The sequence below is a fragment of the Anopheles cruzii genome, chromosome 3 (assembly GCF_943734635.1).
Source record: "Anopheles cruzii chromosome 3, idAnoCruzAS_RS32_06, whole genome shotgun sequence".
Taxonomy (NCBI): Eukaryota; Metazoa; Arthropoda; class Insecta; order Diptera; family Culicidae; genus Anopheles; species Anopheles cruzii.
In genome coordinates this window covers 21,441,849-21,463,479 of record NC_069145.1, presented here as the reverse complement: position 1 = coordinate 21,463,479, position 21,631 = coordinate 21,441,849, and the positions used below count along the sequence as shown (strand labels likewise).

Genomic DNA, 21,631 nt, shown 5'->3' with positions numbered 1-21,631 from the left:
GGGTGCACGCTATTTTGGAGCAAATGAACGGGCGCCCCAAGTCCACACGACTTCTCGGGTCCCGGATCAAGCCATAATGTTGATGGAGTGCTGTAACCGTTGATGGGCCGCCCGTTGGTCGCAATCGGATGCGTTGCGGCGCGGTGGGACTTGCCCTAGGCCCCTCGGCCATCTCGGCGAAATGTTGCGCGATGCACTCCGCGCACAGGTGTAGACTTCGGGCCGCCGGACGGACCGCGAGAGGTGCGAGAATATTGTTTCGCGTCTGCAGCGCTTTTTTGCGGGCCCTCGAGAAACTCCACAACTTTGCGCTGTTTTTGTTTGTGGTCCCTTCGCGGTTGGGGTCGGTTCTCTTGGGGCAGACAGGGAGTTCCGGTGTGGAGTGGAAAAAAGTTTTCCAAACGCCACCAACAAAGGTGCAGCAGCGTTCGGCTTCTTCGGGCGCTGCGGTTTCGGACGGACGACGGAAAAGTTTTGGTTTTAGTCCTGCGGGGCCGACGGTCCTACCCACTGTGGGCGGGTGTGGGGCCGCAAGGCAAACTTTGGCCCAGATGTCTCTGTTATTCGCCCGAATTTGTTGATTGTGCACCATTAGTGGAACGGTTCTTGCGATAAGCATTTTTCATCTGCCCACCATCATCGTCGTCGTCGTCGAAGTCTCGCAATGTTTCTCCCGAGAGTTGGCCAAGGAGGGCGAAATGAAGGCGCGGACCACACACCACACCTGGCCCATCCGGTTGACACACTAACGCACCGTCGTGTACCGAACGGATACACAACGGAACGGCGGCGGCGGGAAAGTTGAGAAATTCGCCACCATTTTTACACATCTGATTTGCAGCCGGAATGGCGTAATCCTCCCGGGCGTTGTCAGCGGGGCGCGATTTTGTAGCGCAATTTATTGGCATTTCCGTTGCAAAGCGCGAGCAGCGCGCGCGAGAGAAAATTGGTTCCATCCCGAAATAGGTTCAAATAAAATCGTGCGAATAAAGCAGCTGAACAATTGGCAAAGTTTTGTGCCGAGATTGTTGGCCGGAGAGCAGCACTTGAGTTGGAAGTAATGCTATTTGTCCAAAACTGCGTCCCATTGGCCTTGTTTGGTTTTGTAGAATTTGCGCCTGAAGGATCAGTGGGGAGTTTGAAGATTGTCCGGGCCAAGAAGCGTCATTATGATAGTCTCACATCACAAGCTTTGCCATGTTTCGTTCGTGAATTATCAAGTCTAATCGAGTTTCAAAGATAATTGTTTCATTCTAATAAAACAAAAAATGACAAAACAAAGATTTCACAATGACAAGACAAGATGTGCGGTGCTATTTAATTCAGAACTCAGAATTTGCCACTTCAACATCTTCAAAAGGTTGCTTCTAGTCGTTTAAAGCACCAAGGATATTGTATTGAATTATTGAGTTCCTCAATAAAGTCCTCAATTATATTCAGCTAATGATTAGCGATCTTCATTTCGTATCTTATGTCCTGTCTTATTTATTAAATGTCGACCGATTTGTTGCCATCCGACAGCATTCATGGAATGTCATTATGTTGCTAACTTGCTTAAGCTAAATTGCCGAATTGCTCTGTGGATAATATTGAGCTCCAAAAAGCGTTTAAATTACAAGAGTTTTATTAAAATAATTCTTTATATAATGTATCAGTTCACTGTACATTATGTCATTCACTTGTAAAACCATTTTATAAAAAAATCCTTTTATAAATAAAATAGATTTTGAAACGAAAAATCATGTTCTTCTGCTAAGACTTTAACGTAATGGAGCGGGCACCATTGAGACCTGCTGTGCACCTTGAAACCGTTTCGAAGCAAAATGCCGGAGCGCTTCTAATGAGCCTTCAAAAAAGATCCTACAAAATGAGTTTCCGATGAAACGAATTAGCATATTTTGGCCTTCAATGTTTCGTGGCCTTCACAGAAGCATGACCTTTACACGTTCTAATACCTATTTGTGCGCAATTTTATGCAACCACTACCGTTTTGCAACGGCTCCCGGGCCACTGCTCAGTGCGCCAAACGAGAAGTAGAAGTCGACTCTCGTAGAAATACTTTCGGCGCTCTCGTCCAGGCGGCACCCAAGTTATGAGTTGGAAAAAAGCAAACCACATTTTCCGAAACATCATTATTTCGCCGTCTCCGGAGTACCACTCTTCACAAGCCACGCCATACCGTCCTGTACCGCGAAAAATTGTTGTTTCTATTATTGCCCGGCCCGGCAGCGCAGCGCAAAGCAAAGGATGTGCGTAACGTGCTGTGGCACCATAAATTATCATGCGGTTCGAATCGGGGCCCGGCCAAAAATGGGGCCCGATAAAATTTCGGCCAATAATAAAGTATCGCTTCTCTCGCCCGGCACCACCTAGCCAACGGATCCGTCGCCTTGAAATCCCTTTTTTATTGGCGGCGGCCTTGCGGGATGCGCCCGCAAGCTGGGCGCAGGGATCGAATGTCGTAAAGAACCCCAAGATGGAGCGACACAATCGACCGAAAACCGACCAAAGATCTTCTTTGCCTGCGAAAAGGGCATATTGATGGGCTTTGGGGAGCCGATTCGGATTTTTCAGCAAATGAAAATGATGAAAAATCGTCGCTCATCAATCTTTCGCTCCGGGCCAACGGGGGGGTTTGCGCTGGAAAACGGACGAGACGAAGCAATAACGTGGGGCCGGTTCCGGCTTTTCCGGGTCCGGGTCCGGAACCGAAAGCCCGATGAGCGGACCATCAATTTCCACGCGTAGCTCATAAACACGGAAATTTGATTCTGGCGCTTCGATGGCGCGGCTTTCCGCGTGCCTCTAAATGGTGTCCCGGGAGCCGGCCTTGTGGCGGTGATGTTGCGTTGATGGGCTTTGATGGTGGCACGATAGAACAACGCTTGGTGGAAGTAATAAAATGTACGAACATTGCCATTCATGGAGCGGCATAGCACCGGAACGGCCATCAAATGTTGAGGTGAAGAACGAGCTATCAGCATGTTTCCCTTCTCCTCGTGAAGGCTATGGAAGGTGATACGCACATATGCTAATGTGAACATTCCGACAGATTTTTACAAAGGTTGGTCTCGCATCACCGTGCAATGAACATACAGCCTTTCGGCATACACTTCCCAAGAATGTGTGTTTTAAATGAATGTGGACCCCAATTAAATGTGAAAGCATTGCGACTGGAGTGTCACTTAGACGAAGCGTCCTTATTTTACATCGTTGCTCCACCGGGGACCAGAAGGGTCTGCAAACTCTAATGTAGCGGCAAACGGCTTCACATAATCTTGTCAAATGTGTACGGTTCATGTAAAGGCGTCTAAAATCTTTCTTTCAAGCGTTTTTCTGCTAAAACCAACCGTCAATGGAATGTTTTCCTCGCGCCAACAATAGAAGTACTAAAGATAAGTTAAAAAGAGTTACGAGACTCTTGAAAAGAAAGACCATTTTATTGCAAAAACTAGCCAACAATCGAATATTTAAACAGTCGGTCGTTCTTTTCAAGTCTCAATAAGTAGCTTCTTCGCACAATACCACAAAGACACTTTAGCACACAGAGTAATTTGTATAAGCTTATATGTGCAAAGTTATTCTAAGCTAAAGTTAGTAACACATTATCAAGTTTATGTCTTAGATTTAATAAAAAAATTCATTAAAATTTTAACTAACTGGATTTCCTTATGTTACTACCTATTAAATTTTTTCTGTTCATTTCTTTCCTATTATGTGTAGTTTAGTTTAGTTTTTCCATTTTACAATTTGCTTCTTTATGAGTTTAACAACCGTTTTCGGCTCAAATATTGGTACATTCATTTTCGATTAACTATTCTAAACGTACCATACAAACATAACACAATACCGAGATCAACATAGTCAAATCTTCAAAATATCTGACAGATCGATTTTAAAATTAAATAACGAAACTCAGAAAATACGCAGATATGTCCTTAACGTCTTAAGTGAAAATGAAAATAAAACCGTAAATAAAAACAAACGTATGGATTGTTAAAAATATGTTCAAAACAAAGAAGCCAAAATATGTTGCGTGCAGTGTTTTTGGTTGCTCTGCCTTTTTTGCCCCTCCAGCTGATGGAATTCGAAGCCTCCAATAATGTGCGCCCCCAGAAGGATCGCAGGACTGGCCCCGCACGGCCCACGATGGCCCCCCCACTATGCTGCTATGATATTACGATCACCGCATCGCCGCAGGGAGGCGATGCCACCCCGAGCCGTTTGCTGAGAAAATGTGGCCCCCGGTTTAGAGGCGAAGGATCGCCGCAAACACACACACACGGCAGCGCGCGCGCACAGCCGAAACACGCCTAACCAACCGTTAAATCCACAGCCATAATGTAGGAGTTGGCTGAGTAAATCATTCCAGTTGAAAGAGAGAAAAAAAACGAAAACCAACGCGGCCAGCAAAAATCACGGCATCGAAGGCAGCAAAAAAAGCTGTACAAAATCCACACATTGCCAGACGACATTCGAGAGAAGGTAGATTTATTTGATTGAGATTATGCAGATGCCGGGCGATATTCTGCTGCGAGGGTCTTGAGCCAAGAGTCCTCGGCCCCTTGTGGAGGGCGCTTTGAAATGCTTCTTTTTTCACGCTCCATTAGGCGCCCAGTGAGCTGGTTGCTGAGAGGCTTACGGTGGCCCGGGGCCCGGTTGTCCCGGGACCCATTTCCCCGACTTTCCAGCCTCGGCGTACGCGCTCTGATTTTACCCTCTGATGGCGTGGAGTGATGGGCGGCGCGGCGCAAAACCACGAGTACACTTGATTTGCCTCATTGACTGTCATCAACCGGAAGTGGAATCGAACCCGAAGCGAGTCTCAGAAACCGCTCAACCGAGCCGTCCGTTGGCAGGCAAACCCGGCCGCAGTGCCATTATGAATATAATGTTGTAATGATGATCTTATTCTGCGTGGGACGGCCTGTCACGACGATGGGCACCGCATCGAGCGTTATGCAATCGAGCGTTTTACGTCGCGTCACGCCACGAATTGCAGAAAGCACGCGCTCCGTCCCCGCCGCGAGTGACATCGTTTTGACGCAAAGTGTAACCGAAACCGAAACACAGGCTGACTTGGGTGTTCCCGCGATCTTCCACGGCCCCCCGTGATGTGCGGCAGAATATTGTTATAATTTCTAATGAGTCTCTTGTGTTGTGTGCTGGCATTTCGCGACGAGCAACGGCTGCAAGCGGAAGAAACGTCCCGTTCGGGGCGGGGGCGACCAAAGTGAGCCATAAAAACCATAAGACGTTCTAGGCAGCGTGGCGCTGAGGGCCTCTCGATGGGTGCGGCCCGCCCACCACCCTGACCGCAATGTGGGTGATGGCTGAGAGTTTATGTTGTCTGCGGCACGGGATGATGACGATCGTTAGCAGGAAAATGAGTGGAAAATGAACCACATTCGCCATCGAGACAATCACTCAAACCCGCACAAGGAGTTTCCCCACAAGGCGCACCTTACGCGGGCTCGGGGCAACCCACGAAACGCACAGTTAAAGACCCAAGGAGCTCTCCGCTCTCGAGAGCGGCTCCTGGGACAAAGTGATGATAATTCAAGGGTTAATGATGGTGGCGCTTTGTTCCGTTCTATCCGGTCCCGTATCCTGCGGAGGACTTCGCTTTTGCACCCAAAGCAAGTGGCACCCGGAACTGGGAAGTAACTTTAGACTGCGTGCCCACCTCGACTTCGGTAGGCCCGGCCCAAGTGTCTCTCCCATTTAGGGGACCATAAATTTTCGCCGAAAGCACCTCGATAATGAGTTTATTTATCTCGTGTTGGCGCTTTTTAAGGACCAGCGGCCGTACTGTGCCGCGCTGACGGCCCTTCTTACAGGAGTGAAGAGCCCGTAATTCAAACAATAAATAAATACCAGCTCCTGAAGTGGGACCGAGCCCGAGGGACATTTGCAAATAGTCGCCAAACTTTAACGGGGCACCTTAACGGACGGCTTGTTGAGTTTCTAATAAAAGATCCTGTGGGTGCCCCCGGGCGGACACCAGAATGGCCGACTCTTCCGGAACAGACGGTTTTGTTCTTCGAGAACCACTGCCGACGTACTGATAAACCAGAAATAAAGGCTCGTGCCCATGAACTTGAAAGGAAATCTTGGTTGTAAACGTGCACCATCAAATTATGTCCAAAGCCATGTTAAGTGTTCCTCAAATGTGGATAATCTTGGCTAAACATGATTTCTAGCTTGTCGTTTGGAGAAAATCTCATTCGTCGTGAGATAAATACTTTGTTAGAAAACCAATAAATGCTAGGTGCAACATAGACGAGTAAATTTGGGAAGTATGTAAATTGATTCAGAAGTTCGAAGCTAAAATTTTGAAATAAACTGAATTGATTGGATTGTTGTTAAACTTTTGTTTGTTTGTATATTGTTCATGCTAATTCTATACACAACTGTTTACTGTGATAATTAATCATTTTTCCCATGAACCAATCAAACCTACCAATCAAATCCCATCAGCCTTCCCAATTATTCTTTCTCAACTTCCCATAATTTATTTAAATCCGACAAATGAACTGTTATCTAGTCTAATCCGCAAAAGCCTAGCAAAACGATAAACATTATTATTATCATATGTTGACATCAGTAAAAATTTTTAACATTATTTTACTGTATATTTCATGTACCAAAAACTGCTAAACATTATAGCCACGTTATTTGTTAAAATAATTAAAATTCCCTATTGAACGATGTGTTGGTACAAAGTGCATGAGTCTAGCGCCCAGAAGCGGGATTAAATGTTCGCTACAAGTTCCGTACAGTTTGGCACAAGTTCGGCAATAAAGTCACCAGCATTTCAGTGAAATTCGCCACGGAGCACCGGCGGCATCGGAATTTCAAGCAATGTACGCAGACGTTATTCCAACCGAAAGTTATCCCAGTAACGAGCGAACCAACCCACCCGGCAAGGGAGCTGTTGATCTTTTGGCATTATGGAATCCGCCACCGATGCATGTTTGTAATTATCTGCTAAGCAATAAAATATTTCTTCATTCAGCAGCAACCCCGGCGACGCCGTCTTCATTTCGCGTGTGTTGTCGCCGTTGTAGCTTGTCGTTCGCGCCTTCGGCTCACTGGCCGGCCGAGTCTACACTATATTTGCAAACGACGCCAAAGGGACGAAAGTTTCCCCGTTCAATGCCCGTGGACACGCGCGTCGAGCATCTTCCGAGGCGCGGTTCGCATCGATGCTCACGCGATGCTGTTTTCCGTGTTCTGCGTACGTCCCGTCGCCCACGGGCACGGTTCGCTTCGGTATTAATAAACACCAGAAGTCGCAGCCGAAAGCACGAGTTCTCCGATGCCTGTGCTGCCCGGTGCTCTGTGACGCTGCGTAATCTCTCAGGGGATCAATTAACGATTATCAGGACAATTAGATTTACAGCACATTCTTTGGCTGCGCGGTTTGTAACGATCGGACGAGCCGCTGCCCCGGGTCCGCCAAGTTGCTCGGACCGGAATGGCGGCAATCGGGAAAAAACAGGCAATGTTCGCAGAACGGACACCGCAGCAGCATAACTTCCCCATCACGCGGCACAGCACAACAACGGCCACAAACTTTCTCGCGGCTCCGCGAGAGTTGTGCGGCCCCGGGACTGGCCACGGACGACGGAACAACGAACTAATTTAACCGTTTTATCCTCATCAGCGAAATATTGTTTGCTACTTTCTTCGTTTATATCATTGCCCGGCCACGGCCTGGTATTGCCAACCGCGACCCCGGCGGGGTGTGCATGCTGGGCGGTGTCGTTATGCTGGCGCGGACAAAAGTGATTTGGGGTGGGGCGAGAATCCGACTGGGCAAATGTAACCGTTGCGGTGGGTTTATATAATGTTAAAGTTGCATTCCGCCTCTATTGAGTAGGCTTTTAGTTTGAATAGAATACACGTGGCAGAGGATTTAAATTTTGCAACTTATTACGCACGGTTAAAACAATATGTTCATGCGATGGTTTTAAAAACGGAATTAAATAAGGGTAATATGCAAATGCAAAGAATAAATGAAGCAGTATTTAACATGAAAACTGAGATATTCAAATGTTCAACTTTCTGTACAAAGTCGAGGTTGATCTAACAGTCAACAAACTGAGTCATAATAATAGGTTACAGCACCATAGAGCAAAACGCAAGACTTACAAACGTATCATAATTTGATATTAAAGGACGAGTTCCAATTCAGTTCTGTGGCCCAAACTCCTTTACAACCCGAAGATTAAAGCGACCGGAAGTGCTCGGTTCGCTATGCAAATGTACCGATCCGCAAGAGCACGTTCCTGGCGTCTACTTTTGTCCGATTTTACGCGTCAAAGTAACTCACAGTACGCTCCGGGACCGAACGGACCGCGCAAGAAGCCAACGGTTCCCGCGAGCCTGCCGCTGGCTGCCATCGTCCTTCGGCCATCTCGCAGGAGTAACCCCGCCCGGGCAGCCAGCGTAAAGGCAAGGCAACTCGGCAAGTGAAATCCGTTGATCTGAATTGGTTAATTCACTCGTTTGCGGGCGAATGGTAAAACTTTTTCGCTTTTCCGTCAACGAGCCGCGGACCCGGGCGGCGCGGACCGACTCTTACGGTGGCCGCCGCCTAACGGCTCAAGGCATCAAGATTAGACCGAAGTGTACTTGCCAACCATTTGACGGGCTCTACACGGCCTCAACCACGGCTGTCAGAGTCGGATCGAGATGCAAAAGGGGCGGCCGACGGTCCAAGGGATCAATTCAATGGCGAAGAAAGAGAGAGCGAGAGAGTGAGAGAGAATGACAGGAAGAAAAGCCAGGGAACTTTGCTGCCAACTTTTCTGCGTGGTACGCCGATCCGCCATTGAAAGGCCCCGCCAGAGCAGGACCCGAACACGAAAAAACATAAATCTTTTGCTCTCTTTCATTCAGTCTCTTTCTTCACTCTCTCTCGCTTGCTCTCTCACACTTTCTTGGTCCACAAAAACCGCAAAATTGAACCAAATGGTGGTGGAAACTCGAGCCGAGGTGGGCTCAACAAGATGGTCCAGAACAAGAACGAAGAAATTGCGAAAATCTGGGCCAACCGCTCTCCACAGGCCGGCGAACCGGGTCGGCGGGGGGGGAGGGAGACGTAGATCCGAACGGTGCCTGGAGAGGAGGCGAGCCACCGCGGGGAATGTTTTTCCAATACAGTTTGATTTTATTATCGGAACCACGCTCCGACAGTCGACTTCCTTCCTGCTCCTTCCCTGGGGTTGTCTCCCTGCGCGGAGGGGTCGGCGAGGGAAAGCAGCATCCCGGGCTGGGCGTTGAAACCCTCTTCGGCGCCGTTTGAATGACGTTGATTGAGAAAAACTGAGGGGACTACCGGGACCGGCCGGGAGGAAATAATAAATTCAGAAATATTGTCACGTTCGATGCCGCCGCAGCCGAGTTGTCAGCCGCCGGTGGGGGCCGGAAGTGTTGGACTTTTTGCAAAGTCCTGCCACGGGACTTCTGGACTACCACTCCGACGCCATCCGAGAGTGTCTTTACAAGCCACTGAGCCGCTACCCATGGGGCCCCTCCTTCTAATGGATACACACGGATTAATCGATCGACCGAAGATGTCTTCCGCACTCGAGAGACGGAACCCCACCCGAGGTCGATGGCAATCTCTACGACACGATGCTGGGGTGATGTGGCGGCCGTGAAAACGGGACATTCGCATGCGGACCACGTACCTTGCGCGCGTTCCTAGTTTTTCAGGTCCGAGACTATTTGGCTAATAATTCTTTTTTACGCCCCCGAGCAGCGCCTCAAGTTGCTGTCGGTAGGAGTCGGTATCCAGGAGAGGTATCTTTGATTGTTCTACCCGTGGACGCGTCAAGAGTGACGCGGAGTGTAAAGCCTGCTATTCGCCGCCTACTTCCTGCTGACAAGAAGTGTCGAATACGCCGAGGGTAGACTCCCAGTTAGGAACCGTCAACGCCGGTCGATCCCAATTCTCCGTCTTATCCTCAACTGCTTGCTCGGTTTCCTGCAGTTAATGTCGCTGGGCGGAAGCGGCTTAGGATCGAGCCCGACGACGACGACGACCGAGAAGAATGTTTCTTGGCGCCCGCCAGGAATGCTAAGTTCAGCTGTCAGCCACCCGGAGTGTGTCCGGAACCGGCAACTCATCAACACACCCCAGCCATACACGCCCTGAATCGGTAATGGGTGGGACGAATCCTGCCGACCACCATCCTGCCGAGACCAGCATTCGCTGTACCTGTCCCGCCTCGCTGTATCTAATACGGCCAATAATTTATGCTCGAAGCGCATGAGTCATTAAACTTTTCCCTTCTAGGTGCTGCCGACTGCACCAACCGGGGAAAACCTTTGGACCATGCCGGTGGCACCGAACGTCTGCGACCACGATAAGGGACCTCTCGACCTGGCGTGGTACGTGAATGAACTGCCAAAAAAAAAGGAACGGAAACTTTTCACCAACTGCCCGGGACTCGAAGTAACTGGCGCGGGGTGTCGGTGGGAAATTAGGGTTTCGACTTCGAACTTTACCGCCCTGACTGACTGTCGCCCAAGTTTCTAGTGTTTCGCTGGTGGCGCGTTGCTCTTTTTGTTGTGGTCCAAACTTACGTGGAGGTCGCAGTGAAACGTGAAGTGTGTCACGGCGTACGGAGTGTCGTTGGCGGTGAAATTCAATATCATCGTGACAGTCAGTCGTCGGTTCACGGCAAAGGTCGGTGCGAGTCGATTTGCGTAAACCGGGCGCGACTGACACCGCGAGCACCAGAGCAGCGGTTTCCCCGCTGAGATCTCGCTGATCCTAAATGGGTCTCGATTTTCTGGAACGATTATCTCTACGATCTCTCTCCGCCGGTATTCTGGATGAAGATATTTAACACCGCCGGCCGGGACCAGAGCCGCCCCGCCGGTTTGACATTTGGTGGGAAACGCGAGTTGCGTTGTGCGAGTAATCGGATACTTTTGCGCTGGAGTATCGCAGCCTTGATCGTTCTGGAGGTACCGCGCGGCGTGTGACGGGCGACCCTGGCAGACCCTCGAGAACGTGGCGGCGGCTGCCGCAAATGGTTGCGACACTTCGAAAAAATCGACGGCCTCGACGAAGGTTATTTCGATAAACTTTCCCTCATCCGAATGCCTGGATTCGTCTGGGCGATGGCGATGAGCTCAGCGCATCAGAGACCTCGGGGTTGATAGGATTAAAAGTGTTGCCGCTTAAAGGGGAGAAAACCGGTGTTACCAGCACGCTGGTCCATGCATGTCTGGCTTCGGAACGACACGGCTACGTGGCTTGTGGCATTCCTGGAAAATTCTAGCACCCCTCGCGACATGGCGACGATGGCGACGATGGTAATGGTGCGCAATAAAATTTCGATTGTTTCTCTTTTTTGGAGAGAGTAGATAAATCTGACTCCAACCGGACGGGGCGGGCGTTCCGACGTGGAGGCGGAATACACAGAAAAAAACACGATATGATGGAGAGTAACAATTTTACACCGCGGTCTGGCCGCGGCCAGTTTGTCGGTTCGAGCAGTCTGCGCGCCGAGGCAAGTGTCTCAATCACACGAGCAGGCAGCACCGAATCAAAGGGCATTCTCAATAACCATAAAACATACCGAAACCATTCGGCCGGCTGAGTGCTATTTTTATTAGTGTCTGTTGTTACGTTGCTGCTGCAGGTTTTAATGGAAACCGGCAGCCAGATGTGGCGGAGGTCGTCGCGGCACTCTTCGACTTCGGACGAGGAAGACGGGGAAATGAAGTTCCACTTCCCCGAGAAGTCTCCGAGGGCTCGCCCGTCGACGTGAACCCTTTGGCAATTTGCTCGTACGCCTCACGGCGACCCTCTGCCCGAGATATTTATAGCCACGGCGCGGAGTCCGACCGACACATGCGGATAGACTCTCTCTGTCTCTCTCTCTCTCTCTCTCTCTCTCTCTCGGTCGGTGCATACGATTTTTGCTGCTTTATTATTTATGGGTGTCTCGTTGGTGGCATCCTCAGCCGCAGCCGCAAAGCGCAGCATCCCTGTGCGAGAATGTCTGCGGCGAACCGACACCGGAGTCTGGCAAAGCTGGACCAGAACACCACCACCAGCGATCGGCGGTCTAGCCGATCGGTCCACGAACCCGGGAGAGAGCCGGAACCCGCCCTGGTTCTAGCTGGAGTAGATGTCGATCGACTAGGAAATGAAGTACGCGAAGAACCGCGGTCCCCGGCACTGTTGATAAATAACTGACACCCAGCCAGGGAGAGGTTCTAAGCGAAACGCATTAACATGAACACGGTGCACTGGCGTTCCGGCGCACCGCTCCGGTGTCTTGTGTGCCCACACGGCACACTTGGGGATCGATTTCAGGGCCGGACACGAGGGCGAACCAGTTTTAATGGCACGCCACGTCATCTGACACGAAGATGATTCGCCTACGAGCCTCTGTGTTGGGTTGCTGTGTCATAATTGTTTTTCTGTTTCGCCCTGGTCCAATTCTTGATGGAGCCTTATTTTGTGTGTAATGTCAATTGCTTGTCAAAACACAGGCGTTTTTTTCTAGTGGCTTGACTTGGACACGTGCAGAGAAAGCGCACTCCGATGTGCCGGGGAAAGAAGACATTCGCACAGACACTCGGGTGTCGGTACCAGTGTCCCGTGTCGCGCCTTTGATGTCGTCCGCACAAAGTCCGCACAGGCTGCGCCAAAACGGTGCACAAACAACGGCCCGGTCTGCAAAGGCCCAAGGCAAACGCCACCCGGCGAAGGATGCAACGGGCCGGTCGCTCATCAATCTTGGGCAACTGCCCCGGCTCCGGCTCGGTACGGCCATCAACGCAGCACCTTAATCCGTGGCCGGCATCGGCGATCGGCAAATGGACACTTACGGTGCGAGAAGTCGGACGACGCGTTGTTGGCCTTTCGACCGACAGCACACAATTTGTAGTCCTCTGTCCGAGCTGATGGCCGACCGAATGGATGCGGTGTTGCGGTTACGGATCGCAGCTGGCAGCTGTCCGTATTTATCCGCAAACCTTTCACAACTTGCGCGTGGCCATCGAAGACAACTTTTACACGAATTCTGCGGTTTCCGGCGACGAGACTATACACTTCCGTCGACCACCGCCGAACCATGCTGCTGCTGGCGGCCAGAGTACGAGAGCTTTTGCCCGATTCGGTCTCGAGCCGACACAAACAGCGCTTCGCACGTCGAAGTTTGTTGCCAAACGGTACGATCCGACGTCGAACTTGTGCGGCTCAATCACACTAAGCTCCTCCGGGTCTGCCGGCGGGGTTTGTTTGTCCTGAACCAGTTGATAGCGACACTCAGGCAGCCAGCCAGCCAGCCAGCCAGCCAGCCAGCCAGCATCGAATGCATCGGGCCGGGCGTTTGCCACTGTGAGGCCGAGGTTCAATTATCTGCCAGCTTAAGATTATGGGCCACACTCTGTCGGCCAAAGTGGCTTCGTGGCCAACGCGGCAAAGTGACACTGGGCCTGCGGCCTGTCAAACAAAAAAAAAAGAAACCCCTCCGGAAAAGGAATCCAAGAGCGGCGGTCTCATTAGCGAAGATTGAAGTTATGATTAGTCCCGCCGATTCGCGCGTACCACGAAGCGAAACACATTTCGTCTCGCTGTTTTCATGGCTGACGGCCGGCGGTCCGGGTCCTTGCACTGTGTCCTGTGTAATGCCGGGGAAAGCGTCCGCAATCCGTTGGTTCCATCCCAGGCTTAGAAGATGACAACAACACCTACTACGCCGGTTGATGGTCACCGAGCCTAGGGACATTACTGCGACTAAGTAACTTCGTTTCAGTCGTGCAGCGTTCCTTTAGCGGTTTGTTAGGACGAATGTTTTGATTTTAATGTCCATTGAGGTAATTTTTTAAATTACTATTTAGTATGGAGAGCTCACAACTATTCACCGAAACTATTCAGTAATTCGCGTTTTTGGGCAACAATACTTTTTTACACTCCTCGGACTCCCAAGAGAGTCTAATTATTCATTTTCGTTTTGTTCGAATCTAACAAAGTACTTACCACAAACAGTAAGATTGAACCAGCAAGATTACTGATGACTCTTAATTTTCCATCTCATAATATGTCCATTAACTATGTCAATATGATATGATCATACCATTTTTCTTGAATTATAAAATATTTTTCGTTTTATGCGGTAAGTACAAACGACGAGCGGTCTTGGCCCGCAGCAGAGACAATGTTAAACTAATGACAAACAAATGAATCTAATGATATGACACACAGGATGTCCTTTTAGTGTTCTAGAGGTCTGCTGGACGCAGAATATGCACATATTGGAGTAAAGGGATCGAAGATGGTTTTTTGGTGACGAGACTCATGACCGATCAACCGTTGTAGTATAAGGCCCGTGATAATGAAGCCTGCGGGCGCATCGTCGTCACGTGGCGCTGGCAATCCGGCCATGGGCTTAGCATTCGTTACGGGCTCTAAAACCGGTGAAATGCTTTTCTGCTGACTCTTCGGAGGCTGACTCTTATCTACCCTTTGTGCGTCAAAGTTTGTGGTCGGCGCAAGGATTTGATGATAAACTAAATTCCCGGCATTCGTGGAGGCCATTTCGAGTGGAGTCGGCCGTTTTGAAAAGTTTAGCTATTTATCTGGCATTTCCACCCACGGTGCGAATTGCACTGCCCTCGGAGCCGTGATGCCGAGGAGCAATGAATATTTAATGCCCGCACAAGGCGAGACGGCGCGCATCCCGGAGCGCATGATATGTGTTTTAAAGGGCACGCATAAAAAGTAACACACACTCCCCGGGAAGCGGGTGATCGTCAATCACCCATTTGCGCCGCGTGTGCCGCTGCGTTTCGTTAATTAATGCAATCAATTACCCATCCCCGCTCGGCCAGCAACCCTTCCAGGGCCAATTACCCATCAAATTGGGCATCGTATTTCACCTTCCCGGAAATGGGCAGCTCCAGCTCCAAGTGGCAAGAAGGCGCTGTCGCTTGGCGCTCTTCTGCTTCTTCACCGTCGGACAGAAATCAATCAGCCCCGAATCGGCGGCCTTAGGTCGCAGCGTAGTCGTGCGTGATGACCAACGTGCCTCGGAACCCATCAACCAGCGCCACCTGCCGGGCTAGTGAGACATATTTATTACAGCGGTCGGACCGGGCGCGTGTTTTAATGCAAGACCCCCCGACGTGGGGCCCGCCGTGTGGGAGGTCTCGAGCCGATCTCCATGTTTTTGGTTTTATTTATTTTGTTTTTCAACAACCTTCTTGGGAGCCCGAGCGAGACCCTGCGCGCCTGAGTCTGGCCGGATGTTTGGCACTGGGGAGTGAACTTTTGGCCTTTTTTCTGCGGTGCCCGAGCCCAACGGGGAGCTGCGCTTCGAAGAAGGTGCCGGTGGGCGGTAGGCACAAACACTCGCCATTTGCCAAATATTTACGTGGCCGCCGCGTGCCTCTTGGCCGCCAGCCGTGCTGCTGCGCGAGAATAGGAGATTGCGTCGGACCACGCGAAACCAGAGCGGCTCCTTTCCCGGAACGCGTCGGAATGGCCTCACGACTTCACGCAAGTGCACACGCGTCAACGCCGCGGGCGGAGATTGCTGGTACTTGCTGCGGCGGTGGTAATGAAAAGTTCATGCAAGGAATAAATTTACCTTCGCCGCACACGTGACTTTTCCACCTAGATGTGGCGGATCTTCGCGGTACACCGTGAATGATGGCGAAGATTTGATGTTGAGAAAAACCCCTGGAAATCGGCTCGTGCTGGCAGCTGGTGTACCGAAGACGGTAATAAAATGGGGTCTCTTTTGAGGTCCGCCTTCGTTGCGGTTGAAAGATGCTTCATTTTGGACGTTAAATCAATTGCCCACTCAATTCTCACAATCCGTGCGAAAAGCCTGGTGAAACGAATCAGAAAAGATACTGTAATGCTTCGCTTCTAGAAGCATATTCTTCTGCGAAATGCCATAATGTGTTGGGAACCGACAAAGGACCCGGAATTAGAATTGCACCTGGAACACCTTCGAAACGAATGTTCGAGTTGCGTGACTCTACTAGTTGCGTGACTGGTAGAGTGGAGCGTAATTTTCAAGGTTGGCGCGTTGAGTGAAGGAAACCACGCTTGGTTCCCGGAACCGCGAGCTACGGTTTATTGCGCTAAGTTTTTGGCAATCGATGATTTATTTTGGGTTCGTGGGAGACTACGAAGTCGACTTTCTAGAATTTACCAAAACTCGGAATAACTAAGAATAAATAACTCATAACTAACTACGATGGTTTTTGATCAGCCACCGGATTTGTGAAGAAACAATTCTTGGTTTCTGCATTGCTTTTTCGTGATCATTTAATGAACATATCGCCACAAACACTACTCATATCGGTCGACCGTATTTGCCTGACGTAGCATCATGTAACGCCGCGGACACCGTTTAGAGTCGATAGCGAGATAAGAGGCGAAACGAAGAATCTGTTGATAGCTATTCCAAAACACAACGAACCTTTTTCGATAATTGGAACAAATGCAGGCTTAGGTTATAGAGTGTATAGTGTACATAGAGTAGGGAATATTCTAAAGGTGACATAGGTTTTAAAGACTAAATTTCAAAGTTTGTTTAGGTACAAGCTAATTCTCGTCGTTTGTTGCCAACAGTCTGGCCCTAGGTCTGGAACCATATTATTGCCCGTTATTCAAATGTTCGAAAACGTCCGAAACGAGGCTATTTATCCCTGATAACAATAAACCATTTAATCCAATCGTGTGGCCTAAAAGACCTACAAGCTTTGTGCTTCCACTTTTTTTTCGAATCTATATACTTCAACTAGGGCTGTTACTTTTCATAACAACTCCCAATATTTTCCGTACATTAAACAAAAGTATTTGAAAAGGTTTGCGTTCTCAATGTTCCAAGAATAGGCGAATAATTGAGCCCCGTTGCCGAAACTTACGTCGAAAGATCCTGATTCGGCTGGGGAAATATTATTTTTCCATCACCGAGAAAGATATGTCGAAGTTTGCGGCGGTTACCCTGCGTGCTGTTTGTCCTTTCGAAGTAATGCGACATTGGTGGCCTCAACAAAAATAATTCTTGGGAAGAAAACACGCAAGAGCTGTTTGCTAGGGTGTCCTACGCTCGTGACGGTTTTTGGCCCAAAAATATCCTCACCACTGCGCGCTCCGACTTTCCAATTGCGCCTTACGACGTAAAACTCAATGGTGCATGAATCCTCGTAATGTCCTCTCCATTGCAAGCGCCAATGGCGAATGTCTTTGTTTCGCGGATTTTATTTCTCTCTATTTTATGCTCCACGCACTTCGGGAATGGCAAACAGTGGGAATTTGCAATGTTACTGTACAATTTCACGGGCGCTTAATTTTACGTAACCCGCCGCGGAAAGGACGAACGCCGCGAGGATGTGTTTGTAGTGCGCTTCTGCCTGCAGTTAGAGTTGTTTTTATTTTTTTTTTGCTCGGTTCAGCACCAGACCAACACTAAAACACTCAAACCGCTGGTTGATGCGAGCGGCAATTGCATGACGGTTGTGTGTGGTGCGCGTAGTTCAACTTAACGAGAAAATTATTTATTCAATTCAACCATTGCATTTTGCTTAAGGACACGATGCGCGTCCTTCTCGTTCTCGCCCGCTTGTCCCCCGGCGGGGAAAAGTTTCACAGAAAACCGTTTTCGAACGAGACGCTCCCGGGCCGGACGGCGAACGGCGACAGGCCGGTTGTGTCTTCCGCAAAAAGGGGTAAGGGGCGCCCCGGCACATTACATGCTCACAGACGCACGGAACAGTTCATTTGCATAAAACTAACGACCGACGACTGGTAGACAAGCCCGGGACTAACCAACCGCCCGTGGGCCGTGAGCAAAGAAGGAAGGAAGAATCCGGAGGCCTGATGGTTTAGGTCGGCGGAACGACGAGATTCGCAATGTTGCGTTTGCGACACTGCGGCGAAAGGGAGCGGACCGATCTTTACGGAGACGTTTTGGTCACGTGACACGAAGAAGTTCGCCGTTGCGGCCCAACCAAAAGGGGGTGCTAATTTGAATAAATATAAAAAAGGTATTATTTTGATGGCCACAATCGACGGGCGCGACACTATTGGGTTAGTGCGAAAGTAATGAGCCTTTCGTGGAAAATCCGATGGAAATTCTTAACTGCTAACTCCTTCAAAACACTTAAAAAGACAAATTCATAAATACATTTATTATGTTATATTTGACCAGCTTCTTAAGAAATCCCTTTTTCCTTAATGCAAATGCATCTGCTAACAACAACAGTTCATGAATGATTCAAATACGATGCCTCGAAACACTTGTTAAAAGCTTAAATTAAAGGCAACATAAGCAACGCAAGGAGCCTTGCGGGCTGACACAACACACCACGGCCGATGGCTTATCGTCATCGAACACGATCGCAGTTTGAGCTTCGGTCGTCCACTTCCAGAAAAGCCGTGGTCCGTTCTCTCGCGCGATTCGCTGATGTTTTAATTAAAAATTTAAATTTCACTTCCTTCCTTCGCTTCGCTGGCCGTTGCGTTTTCGGTGCTTCGAGCTTCCGAGCTTCAGAGTTTTATAGTTCCCGCCGGAGTACGTCCGGTGCGCGGCGAAGGTGTGCGTGACAGATTGCAACATCTCCTCCGCGCACCATGGGGAACATAAATTAGAAGCAGTGTGGAAACTCGCGAAAAGCCTGCCGCGAATGTCCGGCTTGGGCATGTGGGGACACTTTACTAATGAGAACGAACATTTCACGCCCGATCGCCTGAGCACGAACTGCATCCCCGTGGGTTCGCGATCGTAAACTGTTTTCTTTCTACGAAGACCGAAGAAGCAAACCCGTGGAGAGCAGTGGAGTCATCGGCACCGTTTGTTTACCAGAGATGATAGCTTTTATGGTGCGCAGTGCACAATCGTAAAACTTTGAAATGCCATCCCGAGCCCGGGCTATCCGTTTGGAGCACACATTAAAATAAATCAAAACGGGACCCTTCGTTTCGACAGACTGCGGCAGAATTAATCTTTAAATAGCCACCACCTGCCAAAAAGGAGTGGAAAACCCATTTTCCAATGAGCGCCAGAGAAAAAGTCCATTTTCGTTACTGGCACTGGCGAGACGCGGAGAATTGGAACGAACTGTGTCACCAGCCGGTCACGGCACGCGAATGTGTGAATGTTACCGGGCGCCGAACTATACCCGAGGTGAGCGAGTGGCCATAAAAAGAAAACTCCAAACTCTGCCTCCCTGCCGTCCTGGCAATCCCTCAAGACCGCGACCGGGTGAGAGATGATAAATGGTCGCCCGCGGACACGGTTTACGACACGTGAAATGGAAAACTTCGTCCCTGACGATCGTTGCGCTGTTCGCGGTCCGAGAGCCGGGCAGCGGTTCTATTTCACTTCTGATCTCCTTCTCGTCCACCGGTCGCGTCCTGCACGGTGCGATTGGGTGGGAGCAAGATTTATTTATTAATTTGTAGAAAATCGACAAAACTCATTTGTCACCCGCGATTCAGCGCGACATCGGTTCCCCGAGTGAATCGCGAGCCATGGTTATTTTTTGGTGCAAGTTCGTGGCTAGATCTCCACGTTCGCTCCACTTGTGCAGTCGATCGATCTTCGGCTGTAGAACGCCCGAAGTGACACTCAGACAGAGCGACAGACAGGGAGAGAGAGAGAGAGAGAGAGAAAACACGGATGAAAAAGCTGGACCAGGAAATGTTTCTGCCCGGAAATTGAATCACGCCCGCGAAGACGTGGTGCTGGAGAACCCGAGCCACCGTTTTATAACCACCCTTTATGGGTCCCCCAGGACACTAACGCTGTGTGTGTGTGTGTGTGAAGAAGGACCAGGCAACGACGAATCGAACACCTTTTGAAAGCAAACCCTGCCACCGGCAGGAACCGGCCCGACAGCCCGAGAGCGAGAACGAGAGCTGTCGAATGTCCTTTCCGTCCGTTTTCGGGTCCGTTTCCGAGCACCCCGAGCATGGAGCTGATGGAGTGCATGTATTTGCATTTTCATCGAATTTCGATTGCATTCAAGGGCCCGTGGCCAGGGCAGCACACCCTCTCCCGCAGAAGTGGACCCCTCGACTCCCAAGAAGAACACGCTGTCAACGGTGCCAACAATCTCAATCAAAATTCAAAAACCCCGGAAAATTATCGCCACCAGCGTTCGTTCTGGTAGCGCAGGGCGGAGCAGTGCCGGCCGTCCCGGCCCTCGGTACGGCTCGATGACACTCTTTGTGCGCTGCCCAAAATGCTGGATTGCTCCTGACAGCTGGCCGGCCGGTGCTCTCCGGGGTGAATGGAACGATTCTAGTGGAAGTCCAACTGGAGTGCACTTATTCTGTGGTTTTATTACACCCATCATCACCATCGGGGGGGGGGGGGCAGGGTTTGGAGGTCAGAAGCTAGTCGGTTGATGGGCTCGCAATCCGCTTTCACGTCACGGTGAGAAATGGGCGATCCTTGTGACGACCAGAGCCGTTATCCGTAACGGCGGCGACATCTGGCGGCGCACCGAACGTGTGTAATGGCACGTAATAACTTGCACGAAGGCGCTCGGGTGATGTACGGATATAACCGGGGAGAGCACCGCCCCGGGTGTCCCCAGCCGGTCCTCATGATAATGAGCACGTCGCCTGTGTGACAGCCTCGTCAGCGCGTACCGATAACGTTCCGACAATCGAAGAAACGTTCATCGCTGAGCCACAATGCGAAGCGTGCGATAAAGCTCCAGGCGTCACCAGACCCCCCCAACCGGTGGGGTGCCAATTTTTCATGGATCCTCACCAACACACACACACACGAGCACGGGCACGGGTGCACCGTGTGTCGCTCACGTGCCTCTCGGCTGATTATGTGCATAGATATTTCATCATTACCCGCAGACGCATTACGAATGCATTATTATCATAACGTGGGTTGTAATTCGACAGTTATCGTTGGCGAAGCTTGGTTGGTGCCAGATATCGCGATACGCGCCCTCGCCCGAGTGGACACCGCGGTGGATGGAAAACCGGCGCGGAAAGCGCGTGGAAATTTATGTTGGCAAATCGAATTTCGCACCAATCGGCAATGAAGGGTGGCTGTGCGCCGCGATGGGTCATAATGGGCCTGTAGGATGGCAGAATTATCGGCGTACCCCGAATGAAGGACCCACACGTGCGGTGGCGTGACACGCCGCACACACTCGCGGCGGCAGTGAAGTGTTTGATTAACGTTCAATTGAAATTATTTTACGCGGAAACGCGCCAAAGTGAAGTGTGATGGTGTGCTGCTCCTGGCCATTAACGCGCTCCTTCTGGTGGTTTGTGAGCGATTCCTTTACTAATTGAAAAATCGAATCCACGATTGACACCATTGACGCCCGGTGAGTGTCCCAGTTATTATTGGTCACCGTGTCCCCCCGAAGCAGCGTCTGCTAAAGTCAAAAGCCATCACGGCGGCACACGGTCCATCGATCCTGAGCCGTAACAGCGTAATGTTTTCTTTCAATTAGTCGCTCAATCACACAAATGGCCGGTTCGCCCGGCTGCGTAGCAGCATGGCGGTGGCGGCCATAATCATAATTACGGCATTGGTGCAATTATACAGCCGTCTCGGCTGTAATTATGCGATGCCTCCAGCGACGCATACAGCTCCCGGGC

At 50.2% G+C, this 21,631-nt stretch overlaps 1 protein-coding gene across 5 annotated transcripts in view; it reads right to left on the bottom strand.

Moving 5' to 3' along the window:
• Positions 1-21,631, bottom strand: part of LOC128273982 (collagen alpha chain CG42342) — an 85,593-nt gene that overhangs the window by 47,221 nt on the left and 16,741 nt on the right. The window lies entirely within an intron of this gene.